Below are 27605 nucleotides of genomic sequence, written 5' to 3' on the forward strand. Positions count from 1 at the left end.
GGCCTTCATTAATATTATTGTAATGTTCATCCTGTTTAATTCTGGCATTTTAACATAAGAGGGTTAACATAGTCTACCCTTGATAAGACTATTTAAAAAACAAGGATATGATAAAACACAAAATAATGGATTGTGGTTAAAATTGAGGGAAGGCCGGTAGGGATAAGATTTAGGGGAGGAACACATAGATACTGTTCATTATTGGTATTGTTCCAGTTCTTGGGTTGAATGATGGGATTCACAGGATTCATTTTATTTTTTAAAATAAATAAGGAAATGAAGCAGGAAATTAAGTACAGGATGATCAGGCATGCTAATTTACCATTCATAATATAAATTATTATATGTGTCATGCAGCTGAGGTCCCTTTTAAAAAAAAAAAAACTACATGCACAGGCTTACAATACTCAAAGGTAATGTCATGGAGAATCCATCCTAAGAGAAGGAAATTAAAATTGCCACCTCAGCCTACGTCTGTGTAAGGCTTTTCTATGCATTGCGTCAGATTGCAAATAATTTGAGTAGTTATCTCCAGCCTGAGGTTTGGTGAGTTCAGGTGAGGTTGTAGTCCTAGCACATATATTGGTATTCTACTAACCTAAATTTCTCTTCCATTTAGTAACGTACAGAGTACTTTCCCACATCAGGTCATGCTTCCTTGTCATTTACTTAATCTTAGGTCCTTGGATTCTTAAACCCGAGGTCAGAGGTCTTTGTTTATTCATTCATTCATTTCATTCATTTGAGTATAATTGACATGTTACATTAGTTTCAGGTGTACAGCTTAGTGTTTTGACAAGTTTATGCATTATATTGTGGTTCGCTACAAGTGTAGCTACCATCTCTCTCATTATTTCACTATTACAGTATCATTACCCATTCCTTATGCTCTGCCTTTTATTCCCATGACGTCCTTATTCTATAACTGGAGGCCTGTATCTCCCTTTTTCCTTCACCCATGTTGCCCAATCTCTTACCACCTTCTTCTCTGGCAGCCATCACCCCATACCTGTTAGAATGGCTAAAATCCAAAAAAAAAAAAAAAAAAAAAAAAAAGAAATGACAGATGTTGGCAAGGATGTGGAGAAAAATGCATTGTTGGTGGAAATGTAAATTGGTACAGCCACTGTGGAAAATAGTAAAGGGGTTCCTCAAAAAATCAAAAACAAAAATACCATATGATCAAATAATTCCACTGTTGGGTATTTGCCAAGAGAAAGTGAAAACACTAACACTGACTAAAAAAGATACATGTACCCCTATATTTATTGCAACATTATTTACAATAGACAAAACATGGCAGCAATCTAAGTGTCTATCAATAGATGAATGGTTAAGGAAACGCACACACACACACACACACACACACACACAGAGAAATATCATATGGCTATAAAAAAGGATGTGATTGTGCCATATGACACATGGACCTAGAGGGTATTATGTTTAATGAAATAAGTCAGACTGAAAAAGACAAATACCATATGATTCCACTCAAAAATGGAATCTAAAAAAAGAAATCAAAGAAAAGCATGATGCATGAGCAGACCTGTAAATACAGAGAACAAATTGATAGTTGCCACAGAGGTCCTTTTTATGAATGTCTTGGGGAATTTAATGTTCTCAGAGTATTGTCATACTGAATATTCTTCTGACATTAGATTATATTGCATTAAATCTTTCCAAATCATTGAAATGACACCAACGTATGAAGCAATATATCCTGGAAAGTCAAATCCATTTTCAAAATTAAAGAGATATGTGAAAACCGTTTCCTTTTTGTTTTCTGTCATAGTAAGTGAATGGAATTCTGGCTAATTCTGCCAAACTTCGGGAATGACCAATTTTCAGAGAAACAGAATACAGTAAAATTTAGTCTGTTATAAACTACTCTGAGTATAATTTAATACTTTTGATTCATAAAATACTTTTAGGGACTTGGGGTGTTCCATGCAAATAAGTTTTCCAGAAAATTGAAACAAACCTATGGTTGCTGAGTGGTTTTTTTTTTTGGCCAAAGATTTTTAAAAATAAAAGTAGCAGATGTTTAAGGTAAAAATTCAGAGCATATTAGAAGGTATAAAGTAAAAAGTAAAAATTGGCCCTTTCCAGTCTCCAATTTCTGCTATTGACAGTTTCTTATTATATACAGGTACAGCTCTGTATATAATTTTATTTCATAAATGCAACCACACTATATATATTATACCTTGCTTTTCCACTTAATGTATCTGGGTCATCATTTGATAACAGCACATAAAAATCTAACTTATTCTTCTAAATTTCTATGTAGAATTTTTTATATGGTTTGCAATAGTTTATCAGTTCACAGTTGAAGAATATGGGAGTTGTTAAAAACAATACCTAAGTGAGCATCTTTATAAATACACCTTTGCATCTTCTTTTAAGTCCATCTATAGCAGTGGAATTACAAGGGGGAATAAATAAAGCACATACATTTTACTTTTTAACAGTTATATAGCTTAGTTGCCCTTTTGTGAAATAGTTCATTCTCAATAGTTATTTGAAAATGACTTCCTTATAATCCTCATAATGAGGTATCTCATTATTTCATACACTTGTATTTCTTTTTTTTTTTAAAGATTTTATTTATTTATTTGACAGAGATCACAAGTAGGCAGAGAGGCAGACAGAGAGAGAGGAAGGGAAGCAGGCTCCCCGCTGAGCAGAGAACCCGATGCGGGACTCAATCCCAGGACCCTGAGATCACGACCCGAGCCGAAGGCAGCGGCTTAACCCACTGAGCCACCCAGGCGCCCTACACTTGTATTTCTTTAATCATAAATGAGGTTGCACATCTTTTGTGTGTTTGTTGATCACTTTCGCTTTTTCCTCTTGTAAAATGCCTGTTGAGAAAGATGATCTTCTAAACTGAACAGAGAATGTTAGCAATGTATTTTTACAGCTACACTGTTAAAATTAGATTTCAGTCAGGGTGAGTATTTGACAAATAATTTCTTAGAATCTTGAGATTATTCTTCCTTATTATTATTATTTTTTTCAGAATATATTGTCATCCCAAATATCTAACACTGAGATGATGACATTTGGTCTTTACTGTTTGATTTAATGAACAGTTGTAGCTTACCCAGACTTCAGTCTAATTTGGGTCTCATGCGTGTTTAGAAAATTCCTATGGTGGAAAACTCCAGAATAAAAGGATTGTGGTAGAGCTGTGATAGTTGACTTTACTTACTCCCTGCTCTGTTGAAATAGTACATACTTTCCTCCCATTTGAGTGAGAAATAATCTTGGAAATAAGTTTGCATCCATGGGTATAATTCTATATGTTTGGGGTTCATGCCTTTTTTTGTGATATATGCAGTTTCTACCACACTGTGGCTGCTTAAGAATTGTTCAAGAAAAACAAGAATAATGCTGGTATTTGGTTTGTCAGTTGTGGCTCAGAGCATCAGTGAGACATAGAGCAGAATTCTTGCAGAGAAATATGATCCTGACTCAATTCTAATTTTATCTTTGTGGTGCAGCTTTTAACTATGAGGACAGCTGGTGTTGGATAAATCTGTTCTCACAAGCTGTATGAGATTGAAATAAAATTAAATATTTGGGGTTAAATCCAAATGCAAAAATGTGGAAATGACTGATGAATATTTTGATATTTCACTTTCTGCATCTGGGTGAAAAGCTACTCTCTGTTCATTGTGAATTCCTTTCAATAGTCCTATTTGAAGCTTAAGATAAGCAGAATGTGTGCCTTAAGATCTAACATTTCTTGAAAGGTAAAGCTGAATTCTTGCTTTTTACTCTTAACCTCCACCCTGCTGATAAAAATGATAGACTGTAGAAACCTATTTTTGTTAGCAACCTCTTTTTGTCTTTCTGTCTTGAGCCATTGATTACTACCGTGCTTCTATTTGGGCAGGGAAAGTACTCCTGTGTGCTTTCTGAAAGTTTGCAAATGATGGGACCCCAAGCTCCTAGTAGATTCTCCCCCAGATGACTAAATGTCTTGCTGATTGCTAAGAGATAAATAAGGGTGGTGAGCTCAGAGAACAGTCAGGTTGCTGGCTTTTCATCAGTTTACTGGATTACTAAGGTAGAAAAGCACTAAAAATAAATCAGGGCACAAATTCTCCTGCCAGGGGTTGAGTATTGAGATAACTTGTCTTCCTGGCTGGTGTTGACATCATCTGTTCTCCTAATGCTCTTTGCAGATGAGAGCCAGTGTGAGAAACAGGGTTGGCCATGAACATGTGTCAGCAAAAGTTTGTAGCCTTGTCCTGATATACTTATTGTTGGTTCTTGTCAGACTCAGTTAATGAGTTCCTCCAGCTCCTCTAGCAGGTCACTAAGCACATCAAGGTGAGACTTGAAACCAAACTTGGGACCAATCTCAGGGGAAGTCATTTGATATCTTCTAGTTTCAAATATATCTTTGTTAGGTCTCTTCCACATCAGTTGGGTTTCAGTGTTTCCCCCAGGAGGTCAGATTCTACCAGAACTGAAAAGGTAGGGAGATTTCTCAGGAGTTCAGTTCTAGGACCTGAGGATTTCACAATAATACAAGTTACCTGATGGGGAGTAAAGATTCTTATTGCTGAATTTTGGTTTCTGTTGTTGCTTCAGAATCTGTCTTGAACAGAGTACCTTTGCCAGTCACAATTAATCTGTGGATCTCATTGGAACTTAAATGGAGGGGAATGCATTTAAATACCTACCTTCTTTATATTTATCCCTACCCTTTTTTAGTTTTCTAGAAACTTGCTTTTAACTAGACTATACTGTCCCACACTGATTAAGTGCTTGATACTCACAAAATGCTTTTACACATTTATCTTGTGACCTTCAGAACTAGTCTGTAAGGAAGGCAGATGTTATCATTCTGTTGCTAATTGCTGGACTCCGAAAAGCCAACAGAGTCAGACTTTGGCAGCACTCAGTGTTAAGCCCTGGGAGCTCTGGGATTTCTTGGTCCACTTAGCAATGTCTAGCTGACCTGGGGCCCTCTCTCCTAAGTCTGGAGGTTTGTTCTATTTTTTAAGATAATGTATTTAAATATATCTGTAAAAATGCATTCTCACTATCGTAAAGTTGGAAAATATCGCAGAGAAGTGAGAGAGAGAGAGAGAAAAAAAAATCAGCCGCAGGGGGCGCCTGGGTGGCTCAGTGGGTTAAGCCTCTGCCTTCAGCTCAGGTCATGGTCCCAGGGTCCTGGGATCGAGCCCCGCGTCGGGCTCTCTGCTCAGCGGGGAGCCTGCTTCTCTGCCTACTTGTGATCTCTCTCTCTATCAAATAAATAAATAAAATCTTAAAAAAAAAAAAATCAGCCGCAGACCTAGTACTCAAAAACAAACTCCTTGGGTTTACTTAGGTTTTTCACTGTGTCTGTGAGATGGAAGGAGAGATCAAATAAGTCCTCAGTAATGCTGATTTTTGTCTTGGTTTCCCTGCATTTAGCATATGCATATCATAGATATTTCAGTCTAGCCCCCTTCAGGGGTACTTCACGGGTAGCTAGGCATTGACCCTGGACCCTCCAAGCTGCGCTCTAAAAGCTGAACCAAAATCTCACTGCCATTCCTGGTAGAGGTCAGATCTTCACTGTTCTCCTTTTGTTACTCTTCTCCGCCATCCCCCCCCCCCCCGGCCCCAAAGCTTATTTCCTTTCCTTCTAGCTCTTTCAGTATAGTTTCTCTTGATTTTTTCCTGCAACATGTTACTTCCCATCTTAAAATCACCAGCAGCACTTCCCACAGATCTTTCTTCAAATTCTGCTTGGCTTCCCTTGTGTAGAGGCAATAGGCCAGAGAGCGTGGAGGAAAATGAAAGGCCTGTTCTTTCTCGAGTCTCCCAAGCACCCAGCTTGGCACTCAGAAAGGACATCTGACCAAAGATAGGGGTGCTGGGAAGTGCAGGCATGTTAGCAGCACGTTTGGACCCAGGAAATAGTAAATAACTTTGGACCCCCTCCTGCATTTTGTTTAGTGCTTTAATAATAGACGTTAGGGGGCGCCTGGGTGGCTCAGTGGGTTAAGCCTCTGCCTTCGGCTCAGGTCATGATCTCAGGGTCCTGGGATCGAGTCCCGCATCAGGCTCTCTGCTCGGCAGGGAGCCTGCTTCCCTCTCTCTCTCTCTCTCTGCCTGCCTCTCTGTCTACTTGTGATCTCTCTCTGTCAAACAAATAAAATCTTAAAAAAAAAAATAATAGACGTTAGGTGAGTGTTAACTGATGTGTGTGTGTGTGTGTGTGTGTGTGAGAGAGAGAGAGAGAGAGTGTGAGTGTATTTGGTCTTGAAAGTAGAGGTAGGAAGCCACTGTACTTATTTCCTATAAAAATAATTTATATTTCCTATAAATTAAAAACATTGGGATTGTATTCTCTGTCCTACACCCAAAGAATTCTGGTCTTCCTTATCTGTGGGATCACTATGCTATGAGAAAACCCAGCCAACCAGCAGCCTTGGTGTCAAAGGTACTCACAGCTTCCACGTTGTCTGTCGGCTTTCCAGGTCCTGATGTCCTCACCGAAAACACCCCTTGAGGCTGGGTTTGTTTGAGGTAGATCCCTGCTCTCTGGCAAGGAGGGGCATAAACTGGAATGACAGCTGTGTGCAAAGAGGCTAGGCTATCAACTGGAAGGGATGAGGAAGGGTCTCCCTATTCCGCTCTTTTTGGTGCAGTCCCAGCTTTCAGTTAACCACACTTGGGGAGTGTGCATGCTTGTGTGTGTCCTCCCAGGAGAAGGACAAAAATTACATGACCCTGAGTTAGCCACTAATAATTACACATTGAATCTGAATGAAAATGAGGAGAAAAAGGCAGGGCAGAAGCCAAAGTGTCATGGTAAGCAAGGCATTTTTAATTGGAATGTAAAGAATTTTGTTAGCGGCATTTCAGTGAAATTCAAGCTGCCCTTTCTCTCAATCCAGAAGACAGGAGGTATCTCACAGTTGCTTGGGTCAGGATTACAGTTTTACAGTTAGATTTCAGAAATCTAATATTAATCTTGGCATTGGCTTTGGTGGAATATGTGTGCAAGATTGTAGATCTTTATGGAAAATTATGTGGAACAGCACATTTTTTTTCTTGGAAGCTTAAGATTTCTGTTTTACATGCTGTTGGGGGAATGTGCTTTCTTTGTGCTACATTGATCAATATGCTTAAATGTAAAAATAACTTAGTCTAATAAATAGAGAAACTTGATGTTATCACAAATAAGCAGAATATTTCTGGGACAAGTATAGACTTCCACTCTCCATAATTAATTTTATGATTAAACATTAAGCTTTGATTGAGGACCTACTGTGTGCCCAGTACTGGGCAGCTGGAGAATGCTGCAGAAGAGCTAGCACAAGGAAGAGACTGTCATACTGTGTTTACAGTAAACTAAATGTGTCCTCAGTGCAATTCGTAGTAATCCTTAGTTTCCATGAGTCAGTAATCCCTAAGTAAGACACCATTGCTGTAATACAGTACACTAAGTGCAAGTGATCACAGCCTCTTGTCTCTGCCAGTGACAGAAAAATTTCAAAGCCATTCAACTCAACCAATTTTTTTTTTGGACCTCTCACATAGGTCAACTATTTTGTTTCGTTTCATAGATCCAGACTACTTCTCACTCTGGTTTCATCAGTTAAAAATCAAATGATGTTTGTTGGTCATGACAGAACCTGGGGAAATTCAGTATAATTGTGTTTTCAGTAATAGTGTAGAAATAGTGTAGAAATTGTCCTGGAGTGGTTCATTAGAAATACGGTCTCCTTCATCAAGGAATGGTGTGTCCCATCAGAAGAGAAGTGATTTATGTGATGTGATCCTGAGTGCTTGTGGCTAAAAGGGCTGTGTTACCTATAGGAATCTCTGACAGAGCATCTGGTCCTTGGAAGTTGGTTATTATCAAGCTGTCAAAAATCTAGACAGGCTTTAGGCCATCCAAGCCAATTCTTCCTTGAAAAAAAAAAGGTGTTTTTTTTTTTTTTTTTTTTTTTCCTGTTTTTGTTTTATACAGACAAGGACCTGAAATCTAAGAAAGAGAAGTCGTTTGCTAAGGTAGGGAATTACCCTGAATGCCAGAAGAATGTCAGGAAAAATTGTGAAATCTGGTGGAGAAAAAAAAAAATCACTGGGTATCTTTTAGAAAGCTAGGCATTGACTAGTGCATCATTCCAAGTTATCTGGTTTAGCTTTCATTATCTTTGAGCTGTTGAAAACTCTGTAAAGTTGTAGAAAATTAAGAGTAATGCAGACTATTCTTTCTGTAGAAAAGCCATCAAATTTTGTCCTGTGGAGATGAAGTTGGTCACCCCCTAGCCTCCACCCCAAGAAGCTAGTTTTCTCTCTGTTAACAAATACACTTCAGTGTTTCTCCTTGCCTCTTTAACCAGTTTTTAACGCTTACTGGCTCTGTCTTAAATTAATGAGTTAAGTAAAAACCTTTGATATATGTTCATTTTATATCTATATGACAGTCATTGTTTGACCTTAAAAAATTATTCTTTAACAGGAAGAAGCCAGGATTTTAGTAAGAACAGTCTCTTCCTTCCTTCACTGTGAATAACTAGACACCCTATTTACATGGGTTTCTGAGACAGTTAATCACTTATAATATTTTCCTTATGCTTTTTAAAAAACTTTTATTTTTTATTTTATACTTTAGAGAGAGTGAGAGTAAGCAGGGGCAGAGGGAGAGAGAGGTCATCTTAAGTAGGCTCCACATCGGATATGGAACCGGTTGCGGGTCTCAATCTTATGACCCTGAGATCATGACCTGAGCTGAAATCACGAGTCGGGTGACTGAGCCACCTAGGTCCCCAATATACTTTTATATGTTTATAAGACATGTGGAAAGTATCTTAAAAAAAAAAAAACTTACTGAGATTAATTTCATGTAACCTAAAACTAACTTTTTTTTTTTTTTTTTAGAATGTTGGTTATAAAACTGTTATAAAGTGAACAATGCAGGGGCATTTAGTACATTCACAGTGTTGTACACCTACATCTCTATCTAGTTCTAAAACATTTCTGTCACTCCAAAGTAAAATCGTTTATCTATTAATCAGTTTCTCCCTATTCTGCTCTCCCCATAGTTCCTGGCCTCCACCCATCAGCTTTCTTTGTCTGTGCATTCATCTATTCTACGTAGTTCATATAAATGCACTCTTACAGTATGTGTGACCTTTTGTATCTGGCTTCTTAGTGTAACATATTGGAGATCTATCCATGTTGTAGCATATATTAGTAATCCATTTCCTTTTATGGCTGGATAATACTATGTTATATGTATATCACACAACTTCTTTATCATTCACCTATTAATGGACATCAGGCCACCCATTAATGGTTGTTTCCACCTTTGGCTACTGTCAATAGTGTTGCCATGATCATACATGTACATCTCACTTGTTGAAGTACCTGTTTTCAGTTCCTTTTGGTTTATATCTGGAAGCGGAATTGCAGCCTCGTATGGTAATTCTGTGTTTAGCATTTGAAGAACTGCCAAATTGTTTTCCACAAAGATTCAGCTATTTTATGTGCCTTTCAGCAATATATGAGGGTTCCAATTTCTCCACCTCCTCTCTAACCTTGTTATTTTCCATGTAAAAAATTATTTGCCACCCTAGTAGGTGTGAAGTGGTACCTCGTTTTGGTTTTGATTTATATTTCCCTAATCACTAAGGATGTATGTTGAGTATCTTTTCATGTTCCTGTTAATCATGTGGTACATCACTTTTTTAATATGTTAGGAAAGCTGGCCACTGGAAAGAAAAGATGACTTCCATTGTAATACAAGTAATTATCCCCTAATTTGTGTTTCTTAATTTAAGATTTTGTACATTAAATTTTATCAAATGATTCTATAGAGGAAGCTCTCTTTTTTGGACATAAACTGGAGAGTATTTTCTCCACTCTCTATATGATGCTGTTTACACAGTGTTTTCACAGACTATGCCTAAACCTTCCACAGCATCCAGCCAGTGTTCTTAAAGAACTCAGAAAAATATTGCCATGGTGATACTATCTGTCCTTGTGAAATGCTGCCATGTGTGCTGTTTTATACCCTGAAATCTTGCTTGGAGCTTTCAGTTTGTAAGATTTATTTGCTGATTTGCTTTTTAAATGTGTATATACAATACATTTTTAATAATAATGATAACAACAATTAGCATTTCTGGAACATTTCTCAGGTGCCAGACTCTGTACGAGACATTTTATTTGGATATATCCTTTAATCCTAATAGAATGTTAGCTCCTTGGGGTACGATCTTTTATTTCTTGTCTGTTGTTATATCCCCAGCATCTAACATGGCACACTTGCTTAAGAGCAAGTGTTGAATCAGTGTTACTGAATAAACAACCTTTGAGGTGGTTTCTGTGATTACCTTCATTTTAAGAATGAGGAAGCTGAGTCTAAGAAATGTAAAGCAATTTCCCCAAGGTCATACAGATGGGCAGTGGCAAAGCCCAGATCAGAACCAAGAAGCCTACTCCAGAGTCCACACCACACTGCCTTCTAAGCCATAGCATTCAGAACAGCACTTTAACCTCTTCCTTCCACATTCTGCAGAGTGAAGAACAGGAAGTTCTGTCAAAGAAGAAGAAATTCATTTCACTTCAAGAAAAAATATTTATATTTTAAAGATTTTATTTACTTATTTGACAGAGAGACACAGTGAGAGAGGAAACACAGGCAGGGGGAGAGGGAGAAGCCAGCCTCCCGCTGAGCAGGGAACCCGATGTGGGGCTTGATCCCAGCACCCTGGGATCATGACCCAAGCTGAAGGTAGATGCTTAACTGACTGAGCCACCCAGGGGCCCCAAGAAAATATTTGTTAATGGGTCTGTGTGCCCAGACATTTGTTGGGTGTAATGTTGAGAACTGGGTATTAAGGAGATTCTTTTATGGGGATTGACACTAGCTGGGTGACCTGGAACAAATAATTCACTCTAGATTTTACTCCTCATGGGTAAAATGGAAAAGTTGCGCTAGATGATCTAAGTGCATTCCAGTGAAAAAATATGATAAATTTTAAGAAGTGGCGTGGATAAGACCACATTGAACTTGTTTGCTGGGGATGGGGTGGTGGGTGGTGGGAGATGTCATTGGTTTATATATCTTAATCTTTGATCTAGAAGATTGATGAAGAAGAGGAAAGGGCCACAAAGTGGTAAGTATATAATGACAGTGCTAGCATGTATCATCTAGAAGAGAAAATGAGGCAGTTATCCAAGCAGCAAGGAAACCTCAGCTCATCTTTAATTTTAAGAAATGAGATTTACTTCTATCATCACCCTTACCTTTGAGAAGTATAGTAGCCTGAAGTTATTTACTATTTTATGGTCTCTCAACACTTCCCTCTCCTTTCTTTGTGTCCTATAAGTCTCCTGAGAAGTAGTTGGGGGGATATTTGGAAAAACCAAGGGTTTGGCCAAGATCATACAGTTGTCTAGTGATTCTTTTTTTTTAAATTTTTTTTAAAGATTTGATTTATTTATTTGACAGAGATTACAAGTAGGCAGAGAGGCAGTCAGAGAGAGGAGGAAGCAGGCTCCCTGCTGAGCAGAGAGCCCGATGTGGGATCATGACCTGAGCTGAAAGCAGAGGCTTTAACCCACTGAGCCACCCAGGTGCCCCCAGTTGTCTAGTGATTCTTGATCTTGTTTTTCTTTTCTTTCTTTCTTTTTTTTTAAGTACCCCAGCCTGTCTTACTCTGAAATTTGAAGAAAATTTCAAATTATTGTTTTTTAGTATTGTGAATTTTTCTCTTGAATTCATTTTATTAAAAAACATATATGCCTCATGGCAGTTTTTCCTTAGGTTTCTAGGAGTAGGGGATATTGTCTAATAAAACATAATAATAGCAAAACTTCAAAATAGTATGTTAACTTTTTAAGGAAAAAAATCTTACAGGTAAAACATACTTTTATTTTTTATTTTTATTTTTTTTAAAGATTTTATTTATTTATTTGACAGAGAGAGGTCACAAGTAAGCAGAACAGCAGGCAGAGATAGAGGGGGAAGCAGGCTCCCCGCTGAGCAGAGAGCCCGATGCGGGGCTCTATCCCAGGACCCTGAGACCGTGACCCAAGCTGAAGGCAGAGGCCTAACCCACTGAGCCACCCAGGCACCCCTAAAACACACTTTGAAAGGCTTACTTATTTTATATTTTAAATTTGGTTGAATGATTATACTTCTTATTCTGCAAGGTTTAGCCAATAATTGCACAAACACTCATTAGATGCCTGGTGTATACAAAGCACTATGTTGGATGCCAAAGAAATTCAAATATCCTTGCCCTCAACTTTGTAAAAGTTGTGAAACCTGTACAACCAAGCACAGCATATGAGAGAATATTATGCACCCCTCAAGCTAAATGTAAAGTGGTTTTGTTTTTAAAGATTTTATTTATTTATTTATTTGTGAGAGAGAGAAAATGAGAGAGAGGGAGCATCAGAGGGGGAAGGTCAGAGGGAGAAGCAGATCCCCTGCTGAGCAGGGAGTCCTATGTGGGACTCAATCCTGGGACTCCAGGATCATGACTTGAGCTGAAGGCAGTTGCTCAATCAGCTGAGACACCCAAGTGCCCTAAATGTGAAGTGTTAAAGGAAGTGAAGAAGGTACTCCTTTTAGCTACAGTGTTTGAGAAAAGCTTCATGGAAGAGGGGATGCTGAAACCAAGTCTTGAAGGATGTACATGTTAAGAGTGAAGGTAAGGGAGTTGGGGGAGGGATATTAATAGATGGAGAGAATAATTTGAACACATGCTCAGAAGGAAGAATATTTGGCATGTATTTGGGAACTATAAGTAGTTCATGGGAGTGGAGGAAAGTTTTGAAAAGATGAGTAGTGGGAAATAAAGAGAAGAAATGAATTGGAAGTTGGGAACAAGTTTGTATTCCCTGATGAAGACTGTTAGATCCATCCAGCATTGGTTTTCTGCATGTCTATCCATCTTCCTTTCCCGTTGCCATCCCACTCCAAATAAAACAGAAGAATAGACAAGTAATTTCTTCATGCAGGAAAAACTGAGTACCTGCTCTGTCCCAGATACTTTTCTAGGAGCATAAGCTCTAAAGATAAACAAGACACAGTCCTTGTCCTCAAGCAGGCCACAGACTGAGAGGGAAGACCAACTCTTAGTTAGAAAAGGGATACATATAAAGTGCCCATTTTATTTGAAATGGGGCCACCTTGAAAAAGAATGATCTTGGCTGCCATGGGCTGATTGCCTGAGCTCTGTTTTTAGCCCTTGGGAGCAACCTCAGGATGTGTGGCATACCAGAAGAGCAGCTGCATACTATATTCTGAATATGATGAAAGTGGCACCTCCATTTTTCCAGACCCATGGCGGTGACTCTCCCTGGGAAGGAGAGCCAAGCTTCTCTCCTGGCTTGTGCAATTGGGCACATTTTTCCATAGAATTTTAGAGGGGAACTTTGAGAAAGAAGATATGGAGAAGAAAGGGATAAGAGAATAAAATACAGAGTAATTTAAACAAATGTGCAGGATTTAATCGTAGTATCTCCTAGATGCAGCAAGATTAATAATAAATAGTAATAGTAGTAATGGTAATAATAATAATAATAAATGATAATTACTGAGTGCTTACTTTGTACCGGGCACTATGATGAGGGCTTTAATGTACATTACCTAACTTAACCCACATAGTAACCCTAAAAATTTGCTACTACTTTCGTTGCCTTTTAAAGATAAGGAAACTGGGGTGCCTGGGTTGGCTCAGTGGATTAAGCCTCTGCCTTCAGCTCGGGTCATGATCTCAGGGTCCTGGGATCAAACCCTGCATTGAGCCCCGCATCGGGCTCTTTGCTCAGCGGGGAACCTGCTTCTCCCTCTCTCTGCCTGCCTCTCTGCCTACTTGTGATTTCTCTCTCTGTCAAATAAATAAAATCTTTAAAAAAAAAGATAAGGAAACTGAAGCTTAAAAAGATTGAATAACTTTACCCTATCACATAGGTCGTAAGTGGATATAATGGAAAGTATATTGGGATGGCTTTTACAGGTCATATTTTATAAAGAGAGCTGAAGCCTAGAGAGAAGTGAGTAGTCCATAGGTACAGAGTAGGATGATGTCAGAGCCAAATTTAAAGTTCATTCCTTAATTTTATAGCTCTTGAATACTTTTAAAATTCTTTTATAATAGAAATTTTCAAATGTATGTATCAGCTTCTATGATTACTTATATGCAACCATTCTTATTAAACATCATATTATTTCATCTCTAAATATGCCAGAATGTTTCTCTAGAAGAGAAAATAATAAAAAAAATCAGAATACCATTATTGCTCCTAAAATTAAAAATGATTCTGTAATACCATCAACTAGATTGTTTGGTTTGAATATGAATTTCCAGTTGTTTCATAAATGTCCTAAATTTTTCTTAGAGTTTATTTGCTTGAATCAGGAGCTGCATACGGTCCATACATTACAATACATTGATATATCTTAAGTCTCTTTTGACCTATAGCTTTCTTTCCGCCTTTTAAGTTTGCTTGTAATTTAAATTGCTGAAGAAAACTAGTTGTTTATTCTACAGAGTTTCCTGCAATTTTGATTTTGTTGCTTGTATCATTGTGGTGTAGTTTTAAGATGTTCCTCTGTCCTCTGTATGTCCTATGAATTGGTAGTTACATTTACAGGCTTGATCAGAGTCAAATTTGATATATCCTTTTTTTTTTTTTTCAAAGCTACTTCATAAATGATGTATCATCAGGAGGCACATGATTTCTGATTATCTAATTTATTGTGATGTTAGCAGTCATTGATGATTAATGCATCAATTTATTTAGGGTTGCAAGGCCTTCCAATTCCAGCCATGACAGAGTATCAGGATGAAAATTTACTTCTCACCTTAAATGACCAAAACCCAACAAGAAATATAAAACAATGTTATAGACATTGGACAACAGGTATCGCATGAGTGTGATCTCTTTTTTTTTTATTAACATGTAATGCATTATTTGCCCCAGGGGTACAGGTCTGTGAATCGTCAGGCTTACATACTTCACAGCACACGAGTGTGATCTTTAAAGGAAGGGGAATGACATAATGTCTGACTTCTAATGAAAAATTATAGGGCATGCAAAGAAACAAGATCATATATTCATAACATGGATAAAATTCCATTAATAGAAACAGAATCCAGAGATGAGAGCATAGAATTAGTAGACAAAGATAATAAAACAACTATTATAAATATGCTTCAGTTGCTAAAGAGGTAGAAGAAAAGATGAGCATAATAAGGAGAAAAAATAGAAGCTATAAAAAAAAGACCCAAATGTAGGAATTAAAAATATTTGAGATGAGAAATATGTTGGGTGGGATTAATAGATTAGACACAGTAGAAGAACAGATTAGACAGTTGAAGGCATAACAATGAAGCTTTCCAAAATAAAACACAAAGAAAAAAGACTGAAAAAAAAGCAAAGCAAAACAATGGATAGAGCATCAGTAAGCTGTGGGACAGTATCATGTAATTGGAGCTGGGGAAGGGCAGTGACACCAGAAAAATATTTGAAGGAATAATGGCGCCTTAAAAGGATCTGGAGACCTCTTTTTCTGTTGCGATGAAAGATAAAATTGCTTCTCAGCAGGTAAAGAATGGTTTCATCATGAGCAGGCAGAAAGCTCTAAACTAGACTGACCCTTTTAGAGTACATGATGACTGCCTATATGATAGCTTGTATTACCTTCCTTTTAGGACCTTAATGGAAAAATTGTGACGTTTGTCTTTTATCTTCCTTTTTTTCCATCCTTAAATCTCTCTTATCCACTTTTTTTTTTTCTGGGTGCAGTATATTTTATTGATGGTACATGACAAGGTAGGGTACTTCAAACCCCTCCCCTTCTTCAGGATGTCTGGAATAGAGACTGGGTAGATGTTGGGAGATTCTCGGTGTGTTAAGGAACAGACTGGACCAAGAACTCCCCAGAAGCTGAGGGCCTCTCTCTTCTTCCTGTTCTCACTGAGTCTGGTGGTCTGGGGGCTCCTACTCCTTGGAGACCATGTGGACCATAAGATCTACCGCCTGGTTGCTGTAGTGAAATTCATTGTCATACCAGGAAATGAGCTTGACAGAGTAATCATTGAGAGTAATGCCAGCTCCAGCATCAAAAGTGGAAGAATGGATGTCACTGTTAAAGTTGCAGGAGACAACCTGGTCCTCTGTGTAGCCCAAGGTGCCCTTAAGGGGGGCACTCCAATCCTTGCTTCACCACCTTCTTGATGTCATTGTATCCGGCAGCTTCATCTAGGTGGCAGGTCAGATCCATGATAACAAGGTTAGGGTGGGACACAGAATGCCATACCAGTGAACTTCCCAGTTCAGAGATGACCTTTGCTCCAGGCTTAGCAGCACCAGTAGAAGAAGGAATGATGTTCCGGGCAGCTCCTCAGACATCATACAGCTTCCCAGAGGGACAATCTATGGTCTTCTGGGTGACTTTGATAGCTTGGACTGTGGTTATGAGTTCCTCCATGGTGCCAGAGTTTTCCTGAATGACCTTGGCCAGAGGGGCCAAGCAGTTGGTGAGGCAGGAGGCATTGCTGATAATCTTGAGGGAGTTGTCTTACTTCTCATGGTTCATGCCCATCACAGACATGGAGGCACCAGGAGAAGGGGCAAAAATGATAACCCTCCTAGCCCCATCCTTCAAGTGAGTCCCATCTTCTCCATGGTGGTGAAGACCCCAGTGGACTCCACAACATACTTGGGATGAGTATCACCCCATTTGATGTTGGTGGGATCTCGCTCCTGGAAGATCAGGATGGGCTTTCCATTGATGACAAGTTTCCTGTTCTCAGCCTTGACTGTGCCATTGAATTTTATGTGGATGGAATCATCCTGGAACATGTAGACCATGCAGCTGATGACAGTGAATGGGCCATTGATGGTGACAGTACCCACTTTGCCAGAGTTAAAACTAGCCCTGGTGCCCAGTATAGTCAAATCCCTTTACTCCAACCTCCATCACTGTGTCTCAGGTATGTGGCTGGCACTGCACCAGAAGACGTGGCTGTCTATTGAACAAAGAGGAGCAGAGAGCCTCTCTTATCCACTCTTAAAGTGATTCCTTTCACTTCCCCACTGAATACTCCCAAAGTGTCCCTGGCTACCCAAGGAAGTCCTGTACCCATTTCCTGAGCTTCCACCTGGGTTCCAGGATCCTTTCATTTACCCACGCATCCATCCCCAGCCTCCTGTAATGAAATTTTGACCCGTTTTGGTCTAGTCAGTTCATATTAGAGGTTAATCCTTGATAATCATTCCTTGTGAGTTCCAATAATTTCATGTACAACATTTTTTTAAAAAAGATTTTATTTATTTACCTGAGAGAGAGAGAGCATGAGAGGAGAGAGGGTCAGAGGGAGAAGCAGACTCCCTGCTGAGCAGGGAGCCTGATGCGGGACTCGATCCCGGGACTCCAGGATCATGACCTGAGCTGAAAGCAGTTGCTCAACCAGCTGAGCCACCCAGGTGCCCCGTTTTTCATGTACAACATTAATAAGTTAGCATTCACATTCAAAAGGCCATCCAAAGATATACTTTAATTGCTATTTGGTGACTTAAGGTTCAGCTTAAATAGAAATTTTTGTTCAACAGTAATTTCATGTTCTGAGTCATATACTATGTTAGGTGCTAGGGCAGAATGAGTAAGACCTAGCTTCTGTCCTCTGGAGTCTCTCAGACCTGAAAGACAGACTTACAAACAAACAGAAATTGGTGTCACATAAATACAGTAAAGGAGATGTGAACAAAAGTTCTGAGCACTCACTGGGAAACAGCTGACATAACCTGTGGCACTCAAGAAAAGAGACTTTTGTGATGACTCTAAAGGAGAAACGGGTAAAACAGCTTGAGAAGGTGAAGGGAATGTCTGGCAAAGGAAATATAAAAAGCACAGAGATAATGAATATCAATGGCTGTTTATTAAGTCTTTACTGTATGTCAGGCACAAAGCCAGGTGCTTTGCATACATTTATATCACTTGACTCTCACAAAAATCTTTTATTTTTTTTAAAGATTGATTTATTTGAGAGAGGTGAGGGAGAGGCAAGTGGACATAATTTTCAAGAGGACTCCCTGGTGAGTGTGGAGCTGGACACCAGGCTTGATCCCAGGACCCAAGGGATCATGATGTGACCTTGGCCAAAACCAAGAGTCAGACAATTAACTGACTGAGCCACCCAGGCACCTCTCACACACTTAATATTTACATGCACTTGTAATTATGTTCTTTCCTTATTTCCTTCTTTTCACCACTAGGCAACAAAGTCTTAATCAAAGGGTTTGATTGTCCTTTTCATGAAAATGTCCTTTTCATTTAGTGAATGTGGTCTACTCACTTAGTGAATGAAGGAGTGAAACTAAAAGAATACTTATGGTGGTGGGAAGTTGTGGCACTGAGCTTTGCAATTCTATATCAAAGAAGTTACGGTTGCCTTGGAGAAACTGGAAAGTCTCAGATTAATTTGAGGCTACACCTATATGCCAATTGAATCCTACAACCCCAGCTTTGCCCTTCAGATTTCAGTGAGCATAACACGATTATGGGGTGAGCCAGTTGCACTTCCCTGTAAAACTTAAAAGAAAATTTGAACTGAGCCACCATTATTATGATCTCTAATGCAGGAACAGAACAATACTTCAAGTAGTTTTTGTGGATTTCTGGGTGTTGTGGCTCCCTTGACTGGGATCCATTTGGTGTTCAGCCTTTAGCTATAAATAAATCTTGAGCCCCCATGGCTGATCTGGGCTGGGGAGCCAAGGAAGGCAGAGCAGCTGGAGGGGCCTAGAGATGTTAGCCAGGAATGTGCTAACTAGGAAGGAAGGTAGGAATCCAGGCTTATTTGGATACCTTTTTCTTTCTTTCTTTCTTTCTTTTTTTTTTTTAAGATTTTATTTATTTATTTGACAGACAGAGACACAAGTAGGCAGAGAGGCAGGCAGAGAGAGAAAGGGAAGCAGTCTCCCCGCTTCACAGAGAGCCCCATGCGGGGCTCCATCCCAGGACCCTGAGACCATGACCTGAGCCGAAGGCAGAGGCTTTAACCCACTGAGCCACCCAGGCGCTCCTGGATACCTTTTTCTATGGACATGCAACCCAATTATGGTCTTTGGCCAGTTTTGTCTGTGAAAGAAATTGAGCTTTCCTCTTTGTAAGCCTCCTTCTCTCATTTCCTAATCCTAGAGAGAGCATACCTAAACCTGTTTCATCTCCACCCTGCACAATGGATTCAACAAATTACCTGATTTAGAGTCAGGAGATGTGGGTGCCAATTCTGACTACCTGTTAGTGACTGTGTGACTGTAGGCAAGTGATGTAATTTCTTCTGTCGTAAAATGGAGCTTTACCTCCTTCCCACCACACAGTTGTTGAGAGAATGAAATGAGATAATAGGGTTGAAAGTGTTTTGTGAGTTATCAAGCTCTGTGTAATTGTAGCAGAGGAGGAGGATGTGCTTTCCTGAGGGGCATTTAGACTGGGGGACCCAGATTAAGTAAACCCTTCTTTCTCAACTGCCCAGTGTGCCACAAGGTGGCAGCAGGATCTTGTCTTTGCTCCTGTCTTTAGCATAGGGGAAAAAAATGGGAAAGGGATTTGGATGCTGCTTTGCTCTGCTCTGCAAAGGTGAACAGGATTTATTCCTTTACCACTGCCTACATTTCTCACTCCACCGAATCCTTCAACTCCACATAAAATAATTTCTCAAAGGACTCACATTCTTAAATCCGAATCCCAGGGCACTTCCCTTACTGTGGAAGTTAATCCAACCCTAGCAGGTCTTGTTTAATGGTTGCAAATCTGTTCTGAGCTTTGGGCTTTAGTACAACTCTTGCCCTCCTGGGATTTCACTGCTATAGACTCCAAGCTCACTTTTGTTGTCTTCCTTGAATCAGAGCTCTAGTGGCCCTGGAAAACCAGCTAATCCAACTTCTCATCACAGAAGAGGAAACTGAGGCACAGGGAAGGGAAATAATCTGTTCATGATTAAACAATTAGTTCATTCAAGAGTTTGGACTTTAATCCAGCTTTCTTCCTGTGGATTCAGCCCCTCTGCAAATGTGAGTATTTTCCAGGTGTTTTGAAAGGTTTTTGAAGCAGGTTTGTTTCTCCCACTGGTGAGAGTTTTGAGGGCTCTCTAAGGCAGAGGGAAACAGGAGACCTCTCTAGCACCCACTCCAAAAATAAATTAGTCAATCAGCTAATTAGCTAATTGGATGATTAATTAATTAATTATTTGACAGAGATAGTGAGAGAGGGAACAGAAGTGGAGAGGGGGAGAGGGAGAAGAAGATTCCCCGCTGAGCGGGGAGCTCAATGTGGGCTGGGACCCTGGGATCATGACCTAAGCCAAAGGACGTTCAATGACTGAGCCATCCAGGCACCCCTCCAAAAATCTTTTGAAGCAGCTTTGCCAAAATTACGTCACTAGGAATCGCCAAGTATCTGAAAGGTAGGCATTAGAAACTCTCAGGGATGCAGCAGATAATGTGTCAGAAGAGGGAAAGAATCCACTTAAAGGACAGGTTTCATTATATGGGTTTTTGCATGAGGGTTGTCTTCCCAATTATATTCTCAGAGGCAATGTTCAAATGAGACCATTCTCAGTTTGCCATAGCTGAAGGTAAAAGAAGGCGGGAATGGGGGAAGCCAGCCTTAAACATTTGCTCTCTTGTGCAGGGCATTCTCTGTACAAGTAAATCCATATAAAGGGAGCAGAGTGGTAAAGTTAAGAGCTTGTGACTTGAGGGTCTGACAGATAGTGGTTCAAAGCCTGGCCTAGTTACTTACTTTTATAGGTAATTATTGTAAGCCTCAGTTTTCTTATCTATAAAATGGGCATAATGATATCTACCTTATTAGCTATATAACTTTGGACAGGTTATTTAACCATTGCGTGCCTTGATTACATTGTCTGTAAAATGAGGATAATAGTAAAATGAGACGTCCCTTTTCACAAGTTGTATAAGGATTCATATTATTACCTAGAATCATGCATAGTAAGCAATTGGAAAGTATTAGCTGTTGTTATTATTATTACCACCATACAGAGTTGTTGTGAGTCTTAAATGGGACAGTGTATGTAAAGCTTTTTTTTTTTTAAAAGATTTTATTTATTTATTTGACAGAGAGAGAGATCACAAGTAGGTGGAGAGGCAGACAGAGAGAGAGAGGAGGAAGCAGGCTCCCCGCTGAGCAGAAAGCCCAATGTGGGGCTCGATGTGGGGCTCGATCCCAGGACCCTGGGATCATGACCTGAGCCGAAGGCAGAGGCTTTAACCCACTGAACCACCCAGGCACCCCAAACATTTTTTTTGACAGAGAGCTAGAAAGAGAGCACAAGTAAGCAGAGTGGCAGGGAGAGGGGGAGAGAGATAAGCAGGCTCTCTGCTGAGCAGGGAGCCCGATGCGGGGCTCGATCCTAGGACCCTGGAATCATGACCCGAGCTGAAGGCAGCCGCTTAACCAACTGAGCCACCCGGGCGCCCCCCGCCCCAAGCTTTTCAAGAGAATAAGCACTCATTAAGATGATATTTATTTTTATTTATATGTAATAACCACAATGATGTAGATAGTATTCACAGTAAATGAACCTGCTTGCTTATAATCTAAGTAAAAGAATATTTTTTTTGTCATTTGTGTATTCTTACTCTGTTATTTGAGGATAATTCTTGGCTTTTTGAATTAGGATTCATCTTCTTCTTATTAATCTAAAGACAACAAGAGTGATTAGCATTTTTGAGCCCTCACTTTGCGCCAGACCCAGTGCTCTATGTCTCAGGAGGATTCCGTAACTTGTTTATGTCTACAGAGCAAACAAGTGATAGGACTGGGATTTGAACCCAGGCAGTCCTATTCCAGAGTGTGCTTTCTTGACTATTTCTTTCTTTCTTTTTTTTTTTTTTAATTTCTTTTCAGCGTAACAGTATTCATTGTTTTTGCACCACACCCAGTGCTCCATGCAATACGTGTCCTCCTTAATACCCGTCACCTGGCTATTTCTTACTTATCTGTCTGCCTTAAAAAATGTTCAAATAGGGGATTCCATTTCTTTTTTTCTTTTTTTTTTTTAAGATTTTATTTATTTATTTATTTGACAGAGAGAAATCACAAGTAGGCAGAGAGGCAGGCAGAGAGAGAGGAGGAAGCAGGCTCCCCGCTGAGCAGAAAGCCCGATGCGGGGCTCGAACCCAGGACCTGGGATCATGACCTGAGCTGAAGGCAGCGGCTTAACCCACTGAGCCACCCAGGCGCCCCGGGGATTCCATTTCTTACCAGTAGAATTCCAATACCCTAGAGCCAAAAGATACTGAAGAATTAACCACTGATTTATAAAATATCAGGCACAGTAAAAATGTTTCTAACCTTTGACCTGACATATCCACTTTTAGGAATCTGTCATAAAGAAATAATCCAAAATACAATCAAAGTTTTATCACAATGTCATTTTATCACAGTGTATTTATAATATGGAAAACTTTGAGGCAATCTAAACATCTAACTACAGAAATGATTAGTAAAAATATTGTATATCTACTTGATGAATTATTATGTAGTTTTTAGTAATTGTGAATGCTGATGCTATTTGGAATTAATTAATTAATTTTTGGTGAAAAGACATTTCGGCTATTTTTCTCTAGGGCCTTCCTTTCTTTTCTTTTTCAAAATTTTAGGGGGTAATCCAAAGTGGGAATTGAACTCATAACTCCGAGATCAAGAGTCGCATGCTTTACTGAGCCAGCCACCGCCCCCAGTGCCTTCCTTTCTAACAGCATGGTTTTTCTTGGTCAACTAATGTATACAACTTTCTTGTGTGAATCTTCTTGATGAACTTGCAAGGAAGTTTTCCAACACTCAAAGGCCCTCAAATGCATGATTCTAGCTTCTGAAGTAGGTGACATGGGCTACCACTTTATGTGAGATCACTGGTTCTGGTCTGGTCTGGTTCTGGTTCTGGTCACATTTGGGTGCTGTGTTGTGGAGGTAGGCTCACTGAAGGCCATTGACCATGGCCAATCCCTTCCTCTTGGTATACAAAGGTAAAAGGGTCAGAGTAGGTTGCCTGGTCCAGGCTGACGGAGAAAGCGGAGAGCTGGTATTCACTTTGGTGGGCAGCCTCGGGCTATAAATCCTTGACTCCCCCCCCACACCACCTGCAAGCATGGGTGGGACACAGAGACACTCCTCTTCTCCTCCTTTCCTGTTGACAGTGACTGTCAGCTGGGGTTTAGCTAAGGCCAAAACACTTTGATGTGGCTTCTCCTTGTGTCTTGAGCTTCCTCACAACTGGGTGGTTGGATTTCAAGGACAAATGTCCTATACTCTTAGAGGAGTGGGGACACTTTCCCTGGTGCTGTTCTGAAGGTGTCTGATGAAGCCACCTGAAGCCCTTCAGGATAAATCTGGAAGGCTTTGGGAAAGCTGAAAATGATCTGTCCCCTTTCTCTGCTCTGCAAGATTTTCCTGAAGACTTTCCTGAGTGTGAACTGCATAGGATGCTATTGTTCTCAGCTGCCCTTACATCAGGAGAGAGTCTTGTTTAGGGCCCTGTCTCATTTCATCAGACAAGATCTGCACAGTGTAGGAGCATAGTTGTCATTCTGTTGATTGGGAAATTGAGCCAGAAAGGGGCTGTCATATATTCCATGAAGGTCCAACCATGCACTCCATGCCTGTGTATGGTTAGAAAAGAACCTAGATGTCCATCAACAGATAAATGGATAAAGAAGATGTGGTGTGTACACACACACACACACACACACACACACACACACAATGGAATAGTATGCAGCCATCAAAAAACGAAATCTTGCCATTTGCAACAACATGGATGGAACTAGAGGGTATTATGCTGAGCGAAATAAGTCAATCAGGGAAAGACAATTAGCATATGATCTCTCTGATATAAAGAATTTGAGAGGCAGGATAGAGGGTCATGGGGGACAGGGAGGGAAAAAATGAAACAAGATGGGATCGGGAGGGAGACACACAGTAAGAGACTCTTAATCTTAGGAAACAAACTGAGGGTTGCTTGGGGGTGGGGGAAGAGATATGGTGGCTGGGTGATGGACATTGGGGAGGGTATGTGCTATGGTGAGTACTGTGAATTGTGTTAAGACTGATGATTCACAGACCTGTACCCCTGAAGCAAATAATACATTATATGTTAATAAAAAAGAAAAGAAAAGCAGAAGAGAGCTTTCTCCTAGAGTTGTTATGTTGATTATCCAAGATAATACACTTAAATCACACAGTGACAGACTTGGTGCAGTGATTAACAATGTCAGTTGCAGTAGGTAGGCGGGCTATCCTGTGATGGATGTGAGCCAGTAAGATGCCCATGTGATCCTGTTTGGAAATTTGTGAGAAAACAGATGCTGTATGTGAACTCACGAGAAGATGAATAAATAATACATATTTTCTTGTTTTCTTCTTGGTTACTAATCTTCACTTTCTTCACTCTGGCAAGATTCATAGGACAAAGGGATTCTCAATCCTGTTTTTATATCCATCTATCTATCTTTTTAATTATTTACTTGAGAGAGAGAGAGAGGCAGAGGGTGAGGGAGAAGCAACTCCCTACTGAACAGAGAGCCCAGCTCCGGGCTTCATCCCAGGACCCTGAGATCATGACCTGAGTGAAGGCAGCCGTTTAATCAACTGAGCCACCCAGGTGCCCCTCATTCCTGTTATATATAATGATTTGAGGAATTTGGGTAAATTCTTAAGGTTGATTTTTATGTAGCTGATAGAAAGTCAGTAAACTTACCTTTACTCATCAAGTAGATATGGCCCTGTGCTGGTCACTCAGTGAGAGTCGAGATATAAAGGCCTGAGTGTATGGGTGAGGTGCTCCCAGTTTTTTGGGGACAGGCTGGCAGCCTGGAAGCACCGTACTGTGCATAGAAATGGAGAAGGGGTGGGTGGGCATCAGGAATAGATGTCTTTGTGTACATGTGCTAAGCAGGCCCAAGGACTGGAGACACAGTGTGAGTCAGGCCTGCCAAGCAAAGGCTCTCTAGGGAAGGTGAGTTTTGGATGAAGGAAATTATGGATCAAAACTGGTTGCTTTCCAGACCAGAGGAAGAGATGATGGGCAAAGGCCCAGAGACTGCAGTGACCATATGTTGTGGAAAAAATAAATGACTGTCTCAACTGGAGTAGAAGGGCCACCTTGGGAAGGGCGAGTAGTGAGCTTTGCTTTGTTTTTTTAAAAGTACAAGATCTTTAAAACCCATAGTGTAGATCATTAAAAACACATAGTTGTTGGTCATCTTCTTCTGGTTTTCTGACCCAGATTCGAGGATAGCAAATTTTATTTTTAGTTATCTTTTTCTTGACCATTTTTAGGAGTCTGTGACTGTGATGGTGCTGTGCCAAGAAGGTAGGACAAAAAGGAATAGCAGTGTAGAAAGAAGCTTTTTCATTATCTTAGGAAGAAGCTGTAAGGGAATGCTTCTGGTCAATTAATTGGTGGTCCTATGAGCACCAGAGTGGGAGTCACTTGGAACAAACATTCTTGTCAAGGCTTAAGGGCTGAACAGCAAACCTGTCATCCCTAGAATTTTAGAAAATGAAAAATGATAGAATGATACTCAGGTAATGATTGATAATCATTTTCTCTTAGAAAATGAAGAATGATAATCATGAGGTATTGTAAAGCCCTTCATGATCCCCTGTAAAGGCTATGAGCTGACTTGTTTGAATCAAGATACCAGTAACTTCAGATCCTTTGTGTTAGAGACTTCTGGTGTTCACCTATATCTGATTCTCTTCTTCTTCTAGGCACACTACCGGGTTGTATTTTCCATTTCTTGCATTTAGGTGGGCATATAGGAATATTTCTGGCCCGTGAGTTGTGAGCAGAAGTGGTGTGTATGTCACTTTCAGGCCAAGGCATTTAACTGCTGGTATGAGACTCTTCAGCTCCTCCTGTCCTTGCCTTAGTAACTGAAACGGTTGTGTATTCTAGATGATATAACTACAAGATGGCAGAGCCTCAATATCTTGGGTCCTTGAGTAATTATGCAGAGCAGACCTCACCCCCCCCATTCCACCCCTAGCCACTCCCAGGCCCAGCCCTGGGAGACTGGGTATTGCTTATTGCCATAGCAAGTACTAGTCTATCCTAAAAAAATAACCATTCCTGCTCAATTCTCTTATTCTTTTTCTTGCCATTCTTAGGACTTAGAAGATGTGTGTATTCACTCCTAGGGAGTGGGGTGAATGAGTCATAACAGGTATGTTTGGGAGGGAGGGGGGGAGGAAGAGGGTGGATTTAGCTGGAAGTAGTGATTATAGAATTGCTTCTGGTGTGTGATGAGGGCAGGAGAAGGAGGAAAAAGGGATAAACTGAGAGATCTGTTGTTTGTTCATCATCATGATGGGTATTATGGTCTGTCTTGGTGGGGGGCGATCATGAACCACAAATGCTGTCTGCACAGATTTGCCCATGTTTACCCCTTGACCTACCTGCACAGGCCTTCCCCTGAGAAGGCTTTGAATGGTGATGGAGCAGAAAGGAAACTGTTCTGGAAAGTTTGGCAGTTAAATCCATGGTTAGCTTTAAAGGCTGAAGTTTCAAGGGCTCTGAGACTGATGATAGAATTTCTTTGAAGACTCACTATGTAAGAAGAAGTCAGCTCATGGAGCTTCATTTCATTTGAAGCCTCTTTGTGAATTTGAGAATCCTTAGCCATTAATCACTGTCAGTTCAGTTAGAGAATACATATTGCCTTAATGTAACTTACTCCAAAGATTCTTCTCACCAGCCTTCTCACTTAATTCTGCTACTGACTAGCTTTGTGGTGGATAGCAAGTCCCTTTCCCCCAGAACCTCAGTCCTCTCTGTAAACTGTTCCAGCCCTGACATTCTGAAGTTCAGAGGGGAGAATAAGACTGTTCCCAGTTTGGGGGTTGAAGGTTTTAGGGCAAGAGAGGGAAGAGAGTTAACTCTGATCCATGTTTAACACTTGCAGAGGCTGTTCTTGTTCCCTCCCCCATAAGATGGTGATAGTGCAGTGTGCATGTGAAATTGCTTTAAAGCTTCCTCCCTGGGCTCTCCATGCCTTGAGGTCAGTAACCTGGTTTCATTTGTCTCAGCCTCTCATGTACTTGACATAGATCTTGCTACAGGGTAGATGCTTAGTAAAGTTTGCTGACTTGAATTGGAGTAAATACTTGGTGTTTCTTTAAAAAAAATTTTTTATAGGGGCACCTGTATGCTGCAGTCGGTTAAACATCTGATCTTGATTTCAGCTTAGGTTGTGATTTTGGGTCTCGAGATCAAGCCCTGCGTTGAACACTGAGATCAGGTCTGCTAAGATTCTCTCTCCCTTTCCCTCTGACCCTCTTCCCTGTGCACTCTCTCAAATAAATAAATAAATCTTAAAAAAATTTTTACAGCTTTATTGTGGTTTGTCAACATACAATAAAATTGCACATATTAAAGTGTATAATTTTTTAAAGAGTTTATTTATTTATTTGATGATGGAGATCACAAGTTGGCAGAGAGGCAGGCAGAGAGAGGGGGGAAGCAGGCTCCCCGCTGAGCAGGGAGCCTGATGTGGGGCTCGATCCCAGGACCCTGGGATCATGACCT

General features: G+C 40.1%; 1 long non-coding RNA gene and 1 pseudogene across 1 annotated transcript in view; one reads left to right on the top strand and one right to left on the bottom strand.

Moving 5' to 3' along the window:
• Positions 1-27605, top strand: part of LOC111140901 — a 98682-nt gene that overhangs the window by 37661 nt on the left and 33416 nt on the right. The gene's annotated exons all lie outside the window — the stretch shown is intronic.
• Positions 15988-17041, bottom strand: LOC111140899 (annotated as a pseudogene).

The sequence above is a fragment of the Enhydra lutris genome, unplaced genomic scaffold, assembly GCF_002288905.1.
Source record: "Enhydra lutris kenyoni isolate GAN:26980312 unplaced genomic scaffold, ASM228890v2 scaffoldscaffold5, whole genome shotgun sequence".
Lineage (NCBI taxonomy): Eukaryota > Metazoa > Chordata > Mammalia > Carnivora > Mustelidae > Enhydra > Enhydra lutris.